A 19,450-nucleotide genomic window follows, 5' to 3' on the forward strand; every position below is an offset into this window, starting at 1 on the left:
CTCACTGTCCTGACACTGACCACTCACTGCCCCGACACTGCCCACTCACTGCCCTGACTCTGCCCACTCACTGTACCCGACACTGCCCACTCACTGTCCCCGACACTGCCCACTCACTGCCCTGACTCTGCCCACTCACTGTCCCCGACACTGCCCACTCACTGTCCCCGACACTGCCCACTCACTGTCCCTGACACTGCCCACTCACTGCCCCCAATACTGCCCACTCACTGCCCTGACTCTGCCCACCCACTGTACCCGACACTGCCCACTCACTGTCCCCGACACTGCCCACTCACTGCCCTGACTCTGCCCACTCACTGTCCCCGACACTGCCCACTCACTGTCCCCGACACTGCCCACTCACTGTCCCTGACAGTGCCCACTCACTGTCCTGACACTGCCCACTCACTGCCCTGACTCTGCCCACTCACTGTCCCCGATACTGCCCACTCACTGTCCACGACACTGCCCACTCACTGTCCCCGACACTGCCCACTCACTGCCCTGACTCTGCCCACTCACTGTACCCGACACTGCCCACTCACTGTCCCCGACACTGCCCACTCACTGCCCTGACTCTGCCCACTCACTGTCCCCGACACTGCCCACTCACTGTCCCCGACACTGCCCACTCACTGTCCCCGACACTGCCCACTCACTGTCCCCAATACTGCCCACTCACTGCCCGGACACTGCCCACTCACCGCCCCCAACACTGCCCACTCACTGCCACCGACACTGCCCACTCACTGCCCCCAACACTGCCAACTCACCGCCCCCAACACTGCCCACTCACTGTCCCTGACACTGCCCACTCCCTGCCCCCAACACTGCCAACTCACCGCCCCCAACACTGCCCACTCACTGTCCCTGACACTGCCCACTCACTGCCACCGACACTGCCCACTCGCTGACCCCACACTGCCCACTCACTGCCCCCAACACTGCCAACTCACCGTCCCCAACACTCACAATTTCTTAGGGTGGAATATTGCCATTTTTTGGCAAAATGCCATCTCGGGTGAGAAAAGTGAGGGGAGCTCGTTGGGGAGGTTTCCTCGCTGTATTTTTAATCGAATGGTCAAAAATAGTAAGGCGCGGGTCCCATGATGTGACGCTGGTGGGATGGTCTCTGATTGAGCTCACCCTGCCAGCAATTTAGATTAATAAAAGAGCGGGACGCCATTTTTAGAGGGTGCCCTGATGTAAAAGAATAAAACTAAACCACCTTCCCCAAACAACCACTCCCACTTTGGAACACCACACCCCCATCACAGAACACCCACTGGAGGACTCCCCCCCACTGCAGAACTCCCCCCACTGCAGAACTCCTCCAACTGCAGAACTCCCCCCGACTGCAGAACACCCCTCCACTGCAGAACTCCCCCCGACTGCAGAACACCCCTCCACTGCAGAACTCCCCCCGACTGCAGAACACCCCTCCACTGCAGAACTCCCCCCGACTGCAGAACACCCCTCCACTGCAGAACTCCCCCCGACTGCAGAACACCCCTCCACTGCAGAACTCTCCCCACTGGGGAACACCCCTCCACTGCAGAACTCCCCCCGACTGCAGAACACCCCTCCACTGCAGAACTCTCCCCACTGCAGAACTCCCCCCACTGCAGAACTTCCCCCACTGCAGAACTGCCCCCACTGCAGAACTCCCCCACTGCAGAACTCTCCTCACTGCAGAACCCCAGCACTCCCCCCACTGCAGACCTCCCCCCACTGCAGCACTCCACCACTGCAGAACTCCACCACTGCAGCACTCCCCCGACTGCAGCACTCCCCCCACTGCAGAACTCCCCCACTGCAGAACTCCCCCACTGCAGAACTCCCCCCACTGCAGCACTCCCCCCACTGCAGAACTCCCCCACTGCAGAACTCCCACCACTGCAGAACTCCCCCCACTGCAGATCACCCCCTCTGCAGCACACCCCCAACTGCAGCACTCCCCCCACTGCAGAACTCCCCCACTGCAGAACTCCCCCGACTGCAGAACTCCCCCCACTGCAGAACTCGCCCCACTGCAGAATTCCCCCTCCCCACCACAGAAACGGAACAGCCCCCCAATGAAGACCACTCCAATGGAACACTGCCCCGACACTGCCCATTCACTGTCCCCGACACTGCCCACTCACTGCCCTGACTCTGCCCACTCACTGTCCCCGACACTGCCCACTCACTGTCCCCGACACTGCCCACTCATTGTCCCCGACACTGCCCACTCACTGCCCTGACTCTGCCCACTCACTGTCCCCGACACTGCCCACTCACTGTCCCCGACACTGCCCACTCACTGTCCCCGACACTGCCCACTCACTGTCCTGACACTGCCCACTCATTGTCCCCGACACTGCCCACTCACTGTCCCCGACACTGCCCACTCACTGTCCCCGACACTGCCCACTCACTGTCCCCGACACTGCCCACTCACTGTCCTGACACTGCCCACTCATTGTCCCCGACACTGCCCACTCACTGTCCCCGACACTGCCCACTCACTGTCCCCGACACTGCCCACTCACTGTCCCTGACACTGCCCACTCATTGTCCCCGACACTGCCCACTCACTGTCCCCGACACTGCCCACTCACTGTCCCCGACACTGCCCACTCACTGTCCCCGACACTGCCCACTCACTGTCCCCGACACTGCCCACTCACTGCCCTGACTCTGCCCACTCACTGTCCCCGACACTGCCCACTCACTGTCCCCGACACTGCCCACTCACTGCCCCGACACTGCCCACTCACTGTCCCCGACACTGCCCACTCACTGTCCCCGACACTGCCCACTCACTGTCCCCGACACTGCCCACTCACTGTCCCCGACACTGCCCATTCACTGTCCCCGACACTGCCCACGCACTGTCCCCGACACTGCCCACTCACTGCCCTGACACTGCCCACTCACTGTCCCCGACACTGCCCACTCACTGCCCTGACACTGCCCACTCACTGTCCTGACTCTGCCCACTCACTGTCCCCGACACTGCCCACTCACTGTTCCCAACACTGCCAACTCACTGCTCTGACACTGCCCACTAATTGTCCCTGACTCTGCCCACTCACTGCCCTTTCTCTGCCCACTCACTGTCCCCGACACTGCCCACTCACTGTCCGCAACACTGCCCACTCACTGTCCTGACACTGACCACTCACTGCCCTGACACTGCCCACTCACTGCCCTGACTCTGGCCACTCACTGTCCCCAACACTGCCCACTCACTGTCCTGACACTGACCACTCACTGCCCTGACACTGCCCACTCACTGCCCTGACTCTGGCCACTCACTGTCCCCAACACTGCCCACTCACTGTCCCCGACACTGCCCACTCACTGTCCCCGACACTGCCCACTCATTGTCCCCGACACTGCCCACTCACTGCCCTGACTCTGCCCACTCACTGTCCCCGACACTGCCCACTCACTGTCCCCGACACTGCCCACTCACTGTCCCCGACACTGCCCACTCACTGCCCTGACTCTGCCCACTCACTGTCCCCGACACTGCCCACTCACTGTCCCTGACACTGCCCACTTACTGCCCTGACACTGCCCACTCACTGTCCCCGACACTGCCCACTCACTGTCCCCGACACTGCCCACTCACTGTCCCCGACACTGCCCACTCACTGTCCCCGACACTGCCCACTCACTGTCCCCGACACTGCCCACTCACTGCCCTGACACTGCCCACTCACTGTCCCCGACACTGCCCACTCACTGCCCTGACACTGCCCACTCACTGTCCTGACTCTGCCCACTCACTGTCCCCGACACTGCCCACTCACTGTTCCCAACACTGCCAACTCACTGCTCTGACACTGCCCACTAATTGTCCCTGACTCTGCCCACTCACTGCCCTTTCTCTGCCCACTCACTGTCCCCGACACTGCCCACTCACTGTCCGCAACACTGCCCACTCACTGTCCTGACACTGACCACTCACTGCCCTGACACTGCCCACTCACTGCCCTGACACTGCCCACTCACTGCCCTGACTCTGGCCACTCACTGTCCCCAACACTGCCCACTCACTGTCCTGACACTGACCACTCACTGCCCTGACACTGCCCACTCACTGCCCTGACTCTGGCCACTCACTGTCCCCAACACTGCCCACTCACTGTCCTGACACTGACCACTCACTGCCCTGACACTGCCCAATCACTGCCCTGACTCTGCCCACTCAATGTCCCCGACACTGCCCACTCACTGTCCCTGACACTGTCCCCGACACTGCCCACTCACTGCCCTGACCCTGCCCACTCACTGTCCCCGACACTGCCCACTCACTGTCCCGACACTGCCCACTCACTGTCCCCAACACTGCAAACTCATTGCCCTGACACTGCCCACTCACTGTCCCCGACACTGCCCACTCACTGTCCCCGACACTGCCCACTCACTGTCCCTGACACTGCCCACTCATTGTCCCCGACACTGCCCACTCACTGTCCCCGACACTGCCCACTCACTGTCCCCGACACTGCCCACTCACTGTCCCCGACACTGCCCACTCACTGCCCTGACTCTGCCCACTCACTGTCCCCGACACTGCCCACTCACTGTCCCCAACACTGCCCACTCACTGTCCTGACACTGACCACACACCGCCCTCAACACGGCCCACTCACTGTCCCCGACACTGCCCAGTCACTGCCCTGACACTGCCCACTCACTGTCCCCGACACTGCCCACTCACTGTCCCCAACACTGCCCACTCACTGCCCTGACACTGCCCACTCACTGTCCCCAACACTGCCAACTCACTGCCCTGACACTGCCCACTCACTGTCCCTGACTTTGCCCACTCACTGTCCCCGACACTGCCCACTCACTGTCCCCAACACTGCCCACTCACTGTCCTGACACTGACCACTCACTGCCCCGACACTGCCCACTCACTGCCCTGACTCTGCCCACTCACTGTACCCGACACTGCCCACTCACTGTCCCCGACACTGCCCACTCACTGCCCTGACTCTGCCCACTCACTGTCCCCGACACTGCCCACTCACTGTCCCCGACACTGCCCACTCACTGTCCCTGACACTGCCCACTCACTGCCCCCAATACTGCCCACTCACTGCCCTGACTCTGCCCACTCACTGTACCCGACACTGCCCACTCACTGTCCCCGACACTGCCCACTCACTGCCCTGACTCTGCCCACTCACTGTCCCCGACACTGCGCACTCACTGTCCCCGACACTGCCCACTCACTGTCCCTGACAGTGCCCACTCACTGTCCTGACACTGCCCACTCACTGCCCTGACTCTGCCCACTCACTGTCCCCGACACTGCCCACTCACTGTCCACGGCACTGCCCACTCACTGTCCCCGACACTGCCCACTCACTGCCCTGACTCTGCCCACTCACTGTACCCGACACTGCCCACTCACTGTCCCCGACACTGCCCACTCACTGCCCTGACTCTGCCCACTCACTGTCCCCGACACTGCCCACTCACTGTCCCCGACACTGCCCACTCACTGTCCCCGACACTGCCCACTCACTGCCCCCAATACTGCCCACTCACTGCCCGGACACTGCCCACTCACTGCCCCCAACACTGCCAACTCACCGCCCCCAACACTGCCCACTCACTGCCCCCAATACTGCCCACTCACTGCCCGGACACTGCCCACTCACTGCCCCCAATACTGCCCACTCACTGCCCGGACACTGCCCACTCACTGCCCCCAACACTGCCCACTCACTGCCACCGACACTGCCCACTCACTGCCCCCAACACTGCCAACTCACCGCCCCCAACACTGCCCACTCACTGTCCCTGACACTGCCCACTCCCTGCCCCCAACACTGCCCACTCGCTGCCCCCAACACTGCCAACTCACCGCCCCCAACACTGCCCACTCACTGTCCCTGACACTGCCCACTCACTGCCACCGACACTGCCCACTCGCTGACCCCACACTGCCCACTCACTGCCCCCAACACTGCCAACTCACCGTCCCCAACACTCACAATTTCTTAGGGTGGAATATTGCCATTTTTTGGCAAAATGCCATCTCGGGTGAGAAAAGTGAGGGGAGCTCGTTGGGGAGGTTTCCTCGCTGTATTTTTAATCGAATGGTCAAAAATAGTAAGGCGCGGGTCCCATGATGTGACGCTGGTGGGATGGTCTCTGATTGAGCTCACCCTGCCAGCAATTTAGATTAATAAAAGAGCGGGACGCCATTTTTAGAGGGTGCCCTGATGTAAAAGAATAAAACTAAACCACCTTCCCCAAACAACCACTCCCACTTTGGAACACCACACCCCCATCACAGAACACCCACTGGAGGACTCCCCCCCACTGCAGAACTCCCCCCACTGCAGAACTCCTCCAACTGCAGAACTCCCCCCGACTGCAGAACACCCCTCCACTGCAGAACTCCCCCCGACTGCAGAACACCCCTCCACTGCAGAACTCCCCCCGACTGCAGAACACCCCTCCACTGCAGAACTCCCCCCGACTGCAGAACACCCCTCCACTGCAGAACTCTCCCCACTGGGGAACACCCCTCCACTGCAGAACTCCCCCCGACTGCAGAACACCCCTCCACTGCAGAACTCTCCCCACTGCAGAACTCCCCCCACTGCAGAACTTCCCCCACTGCAGAACTGCCCCCACTGCAGAACTCCCCCACTGCAGAACTCTCCTCACTGCAGAACCCCAGCACTCCCCCCACTGCAGACCTCCCCCCACTGCAGCACTCCACCACTGCAGAACTCCACCACTGCAGCACTCCCCCGACTGCAGCACTCCCCCCACTGCAGAACTCCCCCACTGCAGAACTCCCCCACTGCAGAACTCCCCCCACTGCAGCACTCCCCCCACTGCAGAACCCCCCACTGCAGAACTCCCACCACTGCAGAACTCCCCCCACTGCAGATCACCCCCTCTGCAGCACACCCCCAACTGCAGCACTCCCCCCACTGCAGAACTCCCCCACTGCAGAACTCCCCCGACTGCAGAACTCCCCCCACTGCAGAACTCGCCCCACTGCAGAATTCCCCCTCCCCACCACAGAAACGGAACAGCCCCTCAATGAAGACCACTCCAATGGAACACTGCCCCGACACTGCCCATTCACTGTCCCCGACACTGCCCACTCACTGTCCCCGACTCTGCCCACTCACTGCCCTGACTCTGCCCACTCACTGCCCTGACTCTGCCCACTCACTGTCCCCGACACTGCCCACTCACTGTCCCCGACACTGCCCACTCACTGTCCCCGACACTGCCCACTCACTGCCCTGACACTGCCCACTCACTGTCCCCGACACTGCCCACTCACTGCCCTGACTCTGCCCACTCACTGTCCCCGACACTGCCCACTCACTGTCCCCGACACTGCCCACTCACTGTCCCCGACACTGCCCACTCACTGTCCTGACACTGCCCACTCATTGTCCCCGACACTGCCCACTCACTGTCCCCGACACTGCCCACTCACTGTCCCCGACACTGCCCACTCACTGTCCTGACACTGCCCACTCATTGTCCCCGACACTGCCCACTCACTGTCCCCGACACTGCCCACTCACTGTCCCCGACACTGCCCACTCACTGTCCCTGACACTGCCCACTCATTGTCCCCGACACTGCCCACTCACTGTCCCCGACACTGCCCACTCACTGTCCCCGACACTGCCCACTCACTGTCCCCGACACTGCCCACTCACTGTCCCCGACACTGCCCACTCACTGCCCTGACTCTGCCCACTCACTGTCCCCGACACTGCCCACTCACTGTCCCCGACACTGCCCACTCACTGCCCTGACACTGCCCACTCACTGTCCCCGACACTGCCCACTCACTGTCCCCGACACTGCCCACTCACTGTCCCCGACACTGCCCACTCACTGTCCCCGACACTGCCCACTCACTGTCCCCGACACTGCCCACGCACTGTCCCCGACACTGCCCACTCACTGCCCTGACACTGCCCACTCACTGTCACCGACACTGCCCACTCACTGCCCTGACACTGCCCACTCACTGTCCTGACTCTGCCCACTCACTGTCCCCGACACTGCCCACTCACTGTTCCCAACACTGCCAACTCACTGCTCTGACACTGCCCACTAATTGTCCCTGACTCTGCCCACTCACTGCCCTTTCTCTGCCCACTCACTGTCCCCGACACTGCCCACTCACTGTCCGCAACACTGCCCACTCACTGTCCTGACACTGACCACTCACTGCCCTGACACTGCCCACTCACTGCCCTGACTCTGGCCACTCACTGTCCCCAACACTGCCCACTCACTGTCCTGACACTGACCACTCACTGCCCTGACACTGCCCACTCACTGCCCTGACTCTGGCCACTCACTGTCCCCAACACTGCCCACTCACTGTCCCCGACACTGCCCACTCACTGTCCCCGACACTGCCCACTCATTGTCCCCGACACTGCCCACTCACTGCCCTGACTCTGCCCACTCACTGTCCCCGACACTGCCCACTCACTGTCCCCGACACTGCCCACTCACTGTCCCCGACACTGCCCACTCACTGTCCTGACACTGCCCACTCATTGTCCCCGACACTGCCCACTCACTGTCCCCGACACTGCCCACTCACTGTCCCCGACACTGCCCACTCACTGTCCCCGACACTGCCCACTCACTGCCCTGACTCTGCCCACTCACTGTCCCCGACACTGCCCACTCACTGTCCCCGACACTGCCCACTCACTGCCCTGACACTGCCCACTCACTGTCCCCGACACTGCCCACTCACTGTCCCCGACACTGCCCACTCACTGTCCCCGACACTGCCCACTCACTGTCCCCGACACTGCCCACTCACTGTCCCCGACACTGCCCACTCACTGTCCCCGACACTGCCCACTCACTGCCCTGACACTGCCCACCCACTGTCCCCGACACTGCCCACTCACTGCCCTGACACTGCCCACTCACTGTCCTGACTCTGCCCACTCACTGTCCCCGACACTGCCCACTCACTGTTCCCAACACTGCCAACTCACTGCTCTGACACTGCCCACTAATTGTCCCTGACTCTGCCCACTCACTGCCCTTTCTCTGCCCACTCACTGTCCCCGACACTGCCCACTCACTGTCCGCAACACTGCCCACTCACTGTCCTGACACTGACCACTCACTGCCCTGACACTGCCCACTCACTGCCCTGACACTGCCCACTCACTGCCCTGACTCTGGCCACTCACTGTCCCCAACACTGCCCACTCACTGTCCTGACACTGACCACTCACTGCCCTGACACTGCCCACTCACTGCCCTGACTCTGGCCACTCACTGTCCCCAACACTGCCCACTCACTGTCCTTGACACTGACCACTCACTGCCCTGACACTGCCCAATCACTGCCCTGACTCTGCCCACTCACTGTCCCCGACACTGCCCACTCACTGTCCCTGACACTGTCCCCGACACTGCCCACTCACTGCCCTGACCCTGCCCACTCACTGTCCCCGACACTGCCCACTCACTGTCCCGACACTGCCCACTCACTGTCCCCAACACTGCAAACTCATTGCCCTGACTCTGCCCACTCACTGCCCTGACTCTGCCCACTCACTGTCCCCGACACTGCCCACTCACTGTCCCCAACACTGCCCACTCACTGTCCTGACACTGACCACACACCGCCCTCAACACGGCCCACTCACTGTCCCCGACACTGCCCAGTCACTGCCCTGACACTGCCCACTCACTGTCCCCGACACTGCCCACTCACTGTCCCCAACACTGCCCACTCACTGCCCTGACACTGCCCACTCACTGTCCCCAACACTGCCAACTCACTGCCCTGACACTGCCCACTCACTGTCCCTGACTTTGCCCACTCACTGTCCCCGACACTGCCCACTCACTGTCCCCAACACTGCCCACTCACTGTCCTGACACTGACCACTCACTGCCCCGACACTGCCCACTCACTGCCCTGACTCTGCCCACTCACTGTACCCGACACTGCCCACTCACTGTCCCCGACACTGCCCACTCACTGCCCTGACTCTGCCCACTCACTGTCCCCGACACTGCCCACTCACTGTCCCCGACACTGCCCACTCACTGTCCCTGACACTGCCCACTCACTGCCCCCAATACTGCCCACTCACTGCCCTGACTCTGCCCACTCACTGTCCCCGACACTGCCCACTCACTGTCCCCGACACTGCCCACTCACTGCCCTGACTCTGCCCACTCACTGTCCCCGACACTGCCCACTCACTGTCCCCGACACTGCCCACTCACTGCCCTGACTCTGCCCACTCACTGTCCCTGACACTGCCCACTCACTGTCCCCAACACTGCCCACTCACTGTCCTGACACTGCCCACTCACTGCCCTGACTCTGCCCACTCACTGTCCCCGACACTGCCCACTCACTGTCCACGACACTGCCCACTCACTGTCCCCGACACTGCCCACTCACTGCCCTGACTCTGCCCACTCACTGTCCCGACACTGCCCACTCACTGTCCCCAACACTGCCCACTCACTGTCCCCAACACTGCAAACTCATTGCTCTGACACTGCCCACTCACTGTCCCTGACTCTGCCCACTCACTGCCCTGACTCTGCCCACTCACTGTCCCCGACACTGCCCACTCACTGTCCCCAACACTGCCCACTCACTGTCCTGACACTGACCACTCACCGCCCTCAACACTGCCCACTCACTGTCCCCGACACTGCCCACTCACTGTCCCCGACACTGCCCACTCACTGTCCCCGACACTGCCCACTCACTGTCCCCAACACTGCCCACTCACTGCCCTGACACTGCCCACTCACTGTCCCCAACACTGCCAACTCACTGCCCTGACACTGCCCACTCACTGTCCCTGACTTTGCCCACTCACTGTCCTGACACTGACCACTCACTGCCCTGACACTGCCCACTCACTGCCCTGACTCTGCCCACTCACTGTCCCCGACACTGCCCACTCACTGTCCCCAACACTGCCCACTCACTGTCCTGACACTGACCGCTCACTGCCCTGACTCTGCCCACTCAGCCATCTCATGGGGAAACCACCCCTTTAGTTGTGAACATTAGGAAAGACAAAAATCTTTTAGCCAGCTAAGTAACTTGTCAAGCTGAGGGAGCAAAGGATGTCCACTGCCCACTCACTGCCCCCAACACTGCCCACTCACTGCCCGGACACTGCCCACTCACTGCCCCCAACACTGCCCACTCACTGCCCGGACACTGCCCACTCACTGCCACCGACACTGCCCACTCACTGCCCCCAACACTGCCCACTCACTGCCACCGACTCTGCCCACTCACTGCCCCCAACACTGCCCACTCACTGCCCGGACACTGCCCACTCACTGCCCCCAACACTGCTCACTCACTGTCCGGACACTGCCCACTCACTGCCCCCAATACTGCCCACTCACTGCCCGGACACTGCCCACTCACCGCCCCCAACACTGCCCACTCACTGCCACCGACACTGCCCACTCACTGCCCCCAACACTGCCAACTCACCGCCCCCAACACTGCCCACTCACTGTCCCTGACACTGCCCACTCACTGCCACCGACACTGCCCACTCGCTGACCCCACACTGCCCACTCACTGCCCCCAACACTGCCAACTCACCGTCCCCAACACTGCCAACTCACCGTCCCCAACACTCACAATTTCTGAGGGTGGAATATTGCCATTTTTTGGCAAAATGCCATCTCGGGTGAGAAAAGTGAGGGGAGCTCGTTGGGGAGGTTTCCTCGCTGTATTTTTAATCGAATGGTCAAAAATAGTAAGGCGCGGGTCCCATGATGTGACGCAGGTGGGATGGTCTCTGATTGAGCTCACCCTGCCAGCAATTTAGATTAATAAAAGAGCGGGACGCCATTTTTAGAGGGTGCCCTGATGTAAAAGAATAAAACTAAACCACCTTCCCCAAACAACCACTCCCACTTTGGAACACCACACCCCCATCACAGAACACCCACTGGAGGACTCCCCCCCACTGCAGAACTCCCCCCACTGCAGAACTCCTCCAACTGCAGAACTCCCCCCGACTGCAGAACACCCCTCCACTGCAGAACTCCCCCCGACTGCAGAACACCCCTCCACTGCAGAACCCCCCCCGACTGCAGAACACCCCTCCACTGCAGAACTCCCCCCGACTGCAGAACACCCCTCCACTGCAGAACTCTCCCCACTGGGGAACACCCCTCCACTGCAGAACTCCCCCCGACTGCAGAACACCCCTCCACTGCAGAACTCTCCCCACTGCAGAACTCCCCCCACTGCAGAACTCCCCCACTGCAGAACTCTCCTCACTGCAGAACCCCAGCACTCCCCCCACTGCAGACCTCCCCCCACTGCAGCACTCCACCACTGCAGAACTCCACCACTGCAGCACTCCCCCGACTGCAGCACTCCCCCCACTGCAGAACTCCCCCCACTGCAGCACTCCCCCCACTGCAGAACTCCCCCACTGCAGAACTCCCCCACTGCAGAACTCCCCCCACTGCAGCTCACCCCCAACTGCAGCACTCCCCCCACTGCAGAACTCCCCCACTGCAGAACTCCCCCGACTGCAGAACTCCCCCCACTGCAGAACTCGCCCCACTGCAGAATTCCCCCTCCCCACCACAGAAACGGAACAGCCCCCCAATGAAGACCACCCCAATGGAACACTGCCCCGACACTGCCCATTCACTGTCCCCGACACTGCCCACTCACTGTCCCCGACACTGCCCACTCACTGCCCTGACTCTGCCCACTCACTGTCCCCGACACTGCCCACTCACTGTCCCCGACACTGCCCATTCACTGTCCCCGACACTGCCCACTCACTGTCCCCGACACTGCCCACTCACTGCCCTGACTCTGCCCACTCACTGTCCCCGACACTGCCCACTCACTGTCCCCGACACTGCCCACTCACTGTCCCCGACACTGCCCACTCACTGCCCTGACACTGCCCACTCACTGTCCCCGACACTGCCCACTCACTGTCCCCGACACTGCCCACTCACTGTCCCCGACACTGCCCACTCACTGTCCCCGACACTGCCCACTCACTGTCCCCGACACTGCCCACTCACTGTCCCCGACACTGCCCACTCACTGTCCCCGACACTGCCCACTCACTGCCCTGTCTCTGCCCACTCACTGCGCCCAGCACTGCCCACTCACTGCCCCCAACACTGCCCACTCACTGTCCGGACACTGCCCACTCACTGCCCCCAATACTGCCCACTCACTGCTCGGACACTGCCCACTCACCGCCCCCAACACCGCCCACTCACTGTCCCCGACACTGTCCACTCACTGTCCCCGACACTGCCCACTCACTGTCCCAACACTGCCCACTTACTTTCCCGACACTGCCCACTCACTGTCCCAACACTGCCCACTCACTGTCCTGACACTGCCCACTCACTGCCCCAACACTGTCCACTCACTGCCCTGAGACTGCCCACTCACTGCCCTGACACTGCCGATTCACTGTCCCCAACACTGCCCACTCACTGCCCCAACAGTGTCCACTCACTATCTCTGACACTGCCCAGTCACTGCCCTGACAGTGCCCACTCACTGTCCTGACACTGCCCACTCACTGACATGACACTGCCCACTCACTGCCCCAACACTGTCCACTCACTGCCCTGAGACTGCCCACTCACTGCCCTGACACTGCCGATTCACTGTCCCCAACACTGCCCACTCACTGCCCCAACAGTGTCCACTCACTATCTCTGACACTGCCCAGTCACTGCCCTGACAGTGCCCACTCACTGTCCTGACACTGCCCACTCACTGACATGACACTGCCCACTCACTGTCCCTGACACTGCCCACTCACTGCCCCCGACACTGCCCACGCACTGCCCCCAACACTGCCCACTCACTGTCCCTGACACTGCCCACTCACTGTCCTGACACTGTCCACTCACTGACCTGACACTGCCCACTCACTGTCCCCGACACTGCCAACTCACTGTCCCCGACACTGCCCACTTACTGCCTTGACACTGCCCACTCACTGGCCCCGACACTGCCCACTCACTGCCCTGACACTGCCCACTCACTGCCCCTGACACTGCCCACTCACTGTCCCCGACACTGCCCACTCACTGCTCTGACACTGCCCAGTCACTGCCCTGACAGTGCCCACTCACTGTCCTGACACTGCCCACTCACTGACATGACACTGCCCACTCACTGCCCCAACACTGTCCACTCACTGCCCTGAGACTGCCCACTCACTGCCCTGACACTGCCGATTCACTGTCCCCAACACTGCCCACTCACTGCCCCAACAGTGTCCACTCACTATCTCTGACACTGCCCAGTCACTGCCCTGACAGTGCCCACTCACTGTCCTGACACTGCCCACTCACTGACATGACACTGCCCACTCACTGTCCCTGACACTGCCCACTCACTGCCCCCGACACTGCCCACGCACTGCCCCCAACACTGCCCACTCACTGTCCCTGACACTGCCCACTCACTGTCCTGACACTGTCCACTCACTGACCTGACACTGCCCACTCACTGTCCCCGACACTGCCAACTCACTGTCCCCGACACTGCCCACTTACTGCCTTGACACTGCCCACTCACTGGCCCCGACACTGCCCACTCACTGCCCTGACACTGCCCACTCACTGCCCCTGACACTGCCCACTCACTGTCCCCGACACTGCCCACTCACTGCTCTGACACTGCCCACTCACTGTCCTGACACTGTCTCCTCACTGTCCCGACACTGCCCTCTCACTGTCCTGACACTGCCCACTCACTGCCCCTGACACTGCCCACTCACTGTCCCCGACACTGCCCACTCACTGCTCTGACACTGCCCACTCACTGTCCCCGACACTGCCCACTCACTGCTCTGACACTGCCCACTCACTGTCCTGACACTGTCTCCTCACTGTCCCGACACTGCCCTCTCACTGTCCTGACACTGCCCACTCACTGTCCTGACACTGCCCACTCTCTGTCCTTGACACTGCCCACTCACTGCCCTGACACTGTCCACTCACTGCCCCTGACACTGCCCACTCACTGTCCCCGACACTGCCCACTCACTGCTCTGACACTGCCCACTCACTGTCCTGACACTGTCTCCTCACTGTCCCGACACTGCCCTCTCACTGTCCTGACACTGCCCACTCACTGTCCTGACACTGCCCACTCTCTGTCCTTGACACTGCCCACTCACCGCCCTGACACTGCCCACTCACTGCCCTGACACTGCCCACTCTCCGTCCTTGACACTGCCCACTCACCGCTCTGACACTGCCCACTCACTGCCCTGACACTGCCCACTCTCTGTCCTTGACACGGCCCACTCACCGCTCTGACACTGCCCACTCACTGACCCCACACTGTCCACTCACTGCCCCCAAAACTGCCAACTCACTGCCCGGACACTGCCCACTCACCGCCCCCAACACTGCCCACTCACTGCCCTGTCTCTGCCCACTCACTGCGCCCAGCACTGCCCACTCACTGCCCCCAACACTGCCCACTCACTGTCCGGACACTGCCCACTCACTGCCCCCAATACTGCCCACTCACTGCTCGGACACTGCCCACTCACCGCCCCCAACACCGCCCACTCACTGTCCCCGACACTGTCCACTCACTGTCCCCGACACTGCCCACTCACTGTCCCAACACTGCCCACTTACTTTCCCGACACTGCCCACTCACTGTCCCAACACTGCCCACTCACTGTCCTGACACTGCCCACTCACTGCCACAACACTGTCCACTCACTGCCCTGAGACTGCCCACTCACTGCCCTGACACTGCCAATTCACTGTCCCCAACACTGCCCACTCACTGCCCCAACAGTGTCCACTCACTATCTCTGACACTGCCCAGTCACTGCCCTGACAGTGCCCACTCACTGTCCCAACACTGCCCACTCACTGACATGACACTGCCCACTCACTGCCCCAACACTGTCCACTCACTGCCCTGAGACTGCCCACTCACTGCCCTGACACTGCCGATTCACTGTCCCCAACACTGCCCACTCACTGCCCCAACAGTGTCCACTCACTATCTCTGACACTGCCCAGTCACTGCCCTGACAGTGCCCACTCACTGTCCTGACACTGCCCACTCACTGACATGACACTGCCCACTCACTGTCCCTGACACTGCCCACTCACTGCCCCCGACACTGCCCACGCACTGCCCCCAACACTGCCCACTCACTGTCCCTGACACTGCCCACTCACTGTCCTGACACTGTCCACTCACTGACCTGACACTGCCCATTCACTGTCCCCGACACTGCCAACTCACTGTCCCCGACACTGCCCACTTACTGCCTTGACACTGCCCACTCACTGGCCCCGACACTGCCCACTCACTGCCCTGACACTGCCCACTCACTGCCCCTGACACTGCCCACTCACTGTCCCCGACACTGCCCACTCACTGCTCTGACACTGCCCACTCACTGTCCCTGACACTGCCCACTCACTGCCCTGACACTGTCCACTCACTGCCCCTGACACTGCCCACTCACTGTCCCCGACACTGCCCACTCACTGCTCTGACACTGCCCACTCACTGTCCTGACACTGTCTCCTCACTGTCCCGACACTGCCCTCTCACTGTCCTGACACTGCCCACTCACTGTCCTGACACTGCCCACTCTCTGTCCTTGACACTGCCCACTCACCGCCCTGACACTGCCCACTCACTGCCCTGACACTGCCCACTCTCCGTCCTTGACACTGCCCACTCACCGCTCTGACACTGCCCACTCACTGCCCTGACACTGCCAACTCACTGTCCCCGACACTGCCAACTCACTGTCCCCGACACTGCCCACTCACAGTCCTGACACTGCCCACTCACTGCCCTGACACTGCCAACTCACTGTCCCCGACACTGCCCACTCACTGCCCGGACACTCCCCTTCACTGTCCCTGACACTGCCCACTCACTGTCCTGACACTGCCCACTCACTGCCCCCGACACTGCCCACTCACTGCCACCGACACTGCCCACTCACTGCTCCCAACACTGCCCACTCACTGTCCCTGACATTGCCCACTCACTGACCCCACACTGCCCACTCACTGCCCCCAACACTGCCAACTCACCGCACCCAACACTGCCCACTCACTGTCCCTGACACTGCCCACTCACAGCCCCCGACACTGCCCACGCACTGCCCCCGACACTGCCCACTCACTGTCTCCGACACTGCCCATTCACTGCCCCGACACTGCCCACTCACCGCCCCCAACACTGCCCACTCAGTGCCCCGACACTGCACACTCACTACCCTGACACTGCCCACTCACTGTCCTGACACTGCCCACTCACTGCCCTGACACTGCCAACTCACTGTCCCCGACACTGCCCACTCACTGTCCTGACACTGCCCACTCACTGCCCTGACACTGCCAACTCACTGTCCCCGACACTGCCCACTCACAGTCCTGACTCTGCCCACTCACTGTCCATGACACTGCCCACTCACTGTCCCTGACACTGCCCACTCACTGTCCTGACACTGCTCACTCACTGCCCTGACACTCCCCACTCACTGCCCGGACACTCCCCACTCATTGTCCCTGACACTGCCCACTCACTGCCCTGACACTGCCCACTCACTGTCCTGACACTGCCCACTCACTGTCCTGACACTGCCCACTCACTGCCCTGACACTGCCCGCTCACTGTCCCTGACACTGCCCACTCACTGTCCCCGACACTGCCCACTCACTGTCCTGACACTGCCCACTCACTGTCCTGAAACTGCCCACTCACTGCCCTGACACTGCCCACTCACTGCCCTGACACTGCCCACTCACTGTCCCTGACATTGCCCACTCACTGCCCCCAACACTGCCCACTCACTGTCCCCGACACTGTCCACTCACTGTCCCCAACACTGCCCACTCACTGTCCCCAACACTGCCCACTCACTGTCCCCAACACTGCCCACTCACTGTCCCCGACACTGCCCACTCACTGCCCTGACACTGCCCACTCACTGCCCCGACACTGCCCACTCACTGTCCCCGACACTGCCCACTCACTGCCCTGACACTGCCCACTCACTGCCCCCGACACTGACCACTCACTGCCCCGACACTGCCCACTCACTGTCCCAACACTGCCCACTTACTTTCCCGACACTGCCCACTCACTGTCCCCGACACTGCCCACTCACTGCCCTGACACTGCCCACTCACTGCCCCCGACACTGCCCACTCACTGTCCCCGACACTGCCCACTCACTGCCCTGACACTGCCCACTCACTGCCCCCGACACTGCCCACTCACTGCCCCGACACTGCCCACTCACTGTCCCAACACTGCCCACTTACTTTCCCGACACTGCCCACTCACTGTCCCAACACTGCCCACTCACTGTCCTGACACTGCCCACTCACTGCCCCAACACTGTCCACTCACTGCCCTGGCACTGCCCACTCACTGTCCTGACACTGCCCACTTACTGCGCCTGACACTGCGCACTCACTGTCCCCAACACGGCCAACTCACTGTGCCCGACACTGCCCACTTACTGCCTTGACACTGCCCACTCACTGGCCCCGACACTGCCCACTCACTGCCCTGACACTGCCCACTCACTGCCCCTGACACTGCCCACTCACTGTCCCCGACACTGCCCACTCACTGCTCTGACACTGCCCACTCACTGCCCTGACACTGTCCACTCACTGCCCCTGACACTGCCCACTCACTGTCCCCGACACTGCCCACTCACTGCTCTGACACTGCCCACTCACTGTCCTGACACTGTCCACTCTCTGTCCCGACACTGCCCACTCACCGCCCTGACACTGCCCACTCACTGCCCTGACACTGCCCACTCACTGTCCTGACACTGCCCGCTCACTGCCCTGACACTGCCCACTCACTGTCCCCGACACTGCCCATTCACTGTCCTGACACTGTCCACTCACTGCCCTGACACTGCCCACTCACTGCCCTGACACTGCCCACTCACTGCACCCAACACTGCCCACTCACTGTCCTGACACTGCCCACTCACTGTCCCCGACACTGCCCACTCACTGTCCCCAACACTGCCCACTCACTGCCCTGACACTGCCCACTCACTGTCCCCAACACTGCCAACTCACTGCCCTGACACTGCCCACTCACTGTCCCTGATTCTGCCCACTCACTGTCCCCGACACTGCCCACTCACTGTCCCCAACACTGCCCACTCACTGTCCTGACACTGACCACTCACTGCCCTGACACTGCCCACTCACTACCCTGACTCTGCCCACTCACTGTCCCCGACACTGCCCACTCACTGTCCCCAACACTGCCCACTCACTGTCCTGACACTGACCACTCACTGTCCTGACACTGACCGCTCACTGCCCTGACTCTGCCCACTCAGCCATCTCATGGGGAAACCGCCCCTTTAGTTGTGAA

This window comes from Mustelus asterias, chromosome 9 (genome assembly GCF_964213995.1).
Source record: "Mustelus asterias chromosome 9, sMusAst1.hap1.1, whole genome shotgun sequence".
Taxonomy (NCBI): domain Eukaryota; kingdom Metazoa; phylum Chordata; class Chondrichthyes; order Carcharhiniformes; family Triakidae; genus Mustelus; species Mustelus asterias.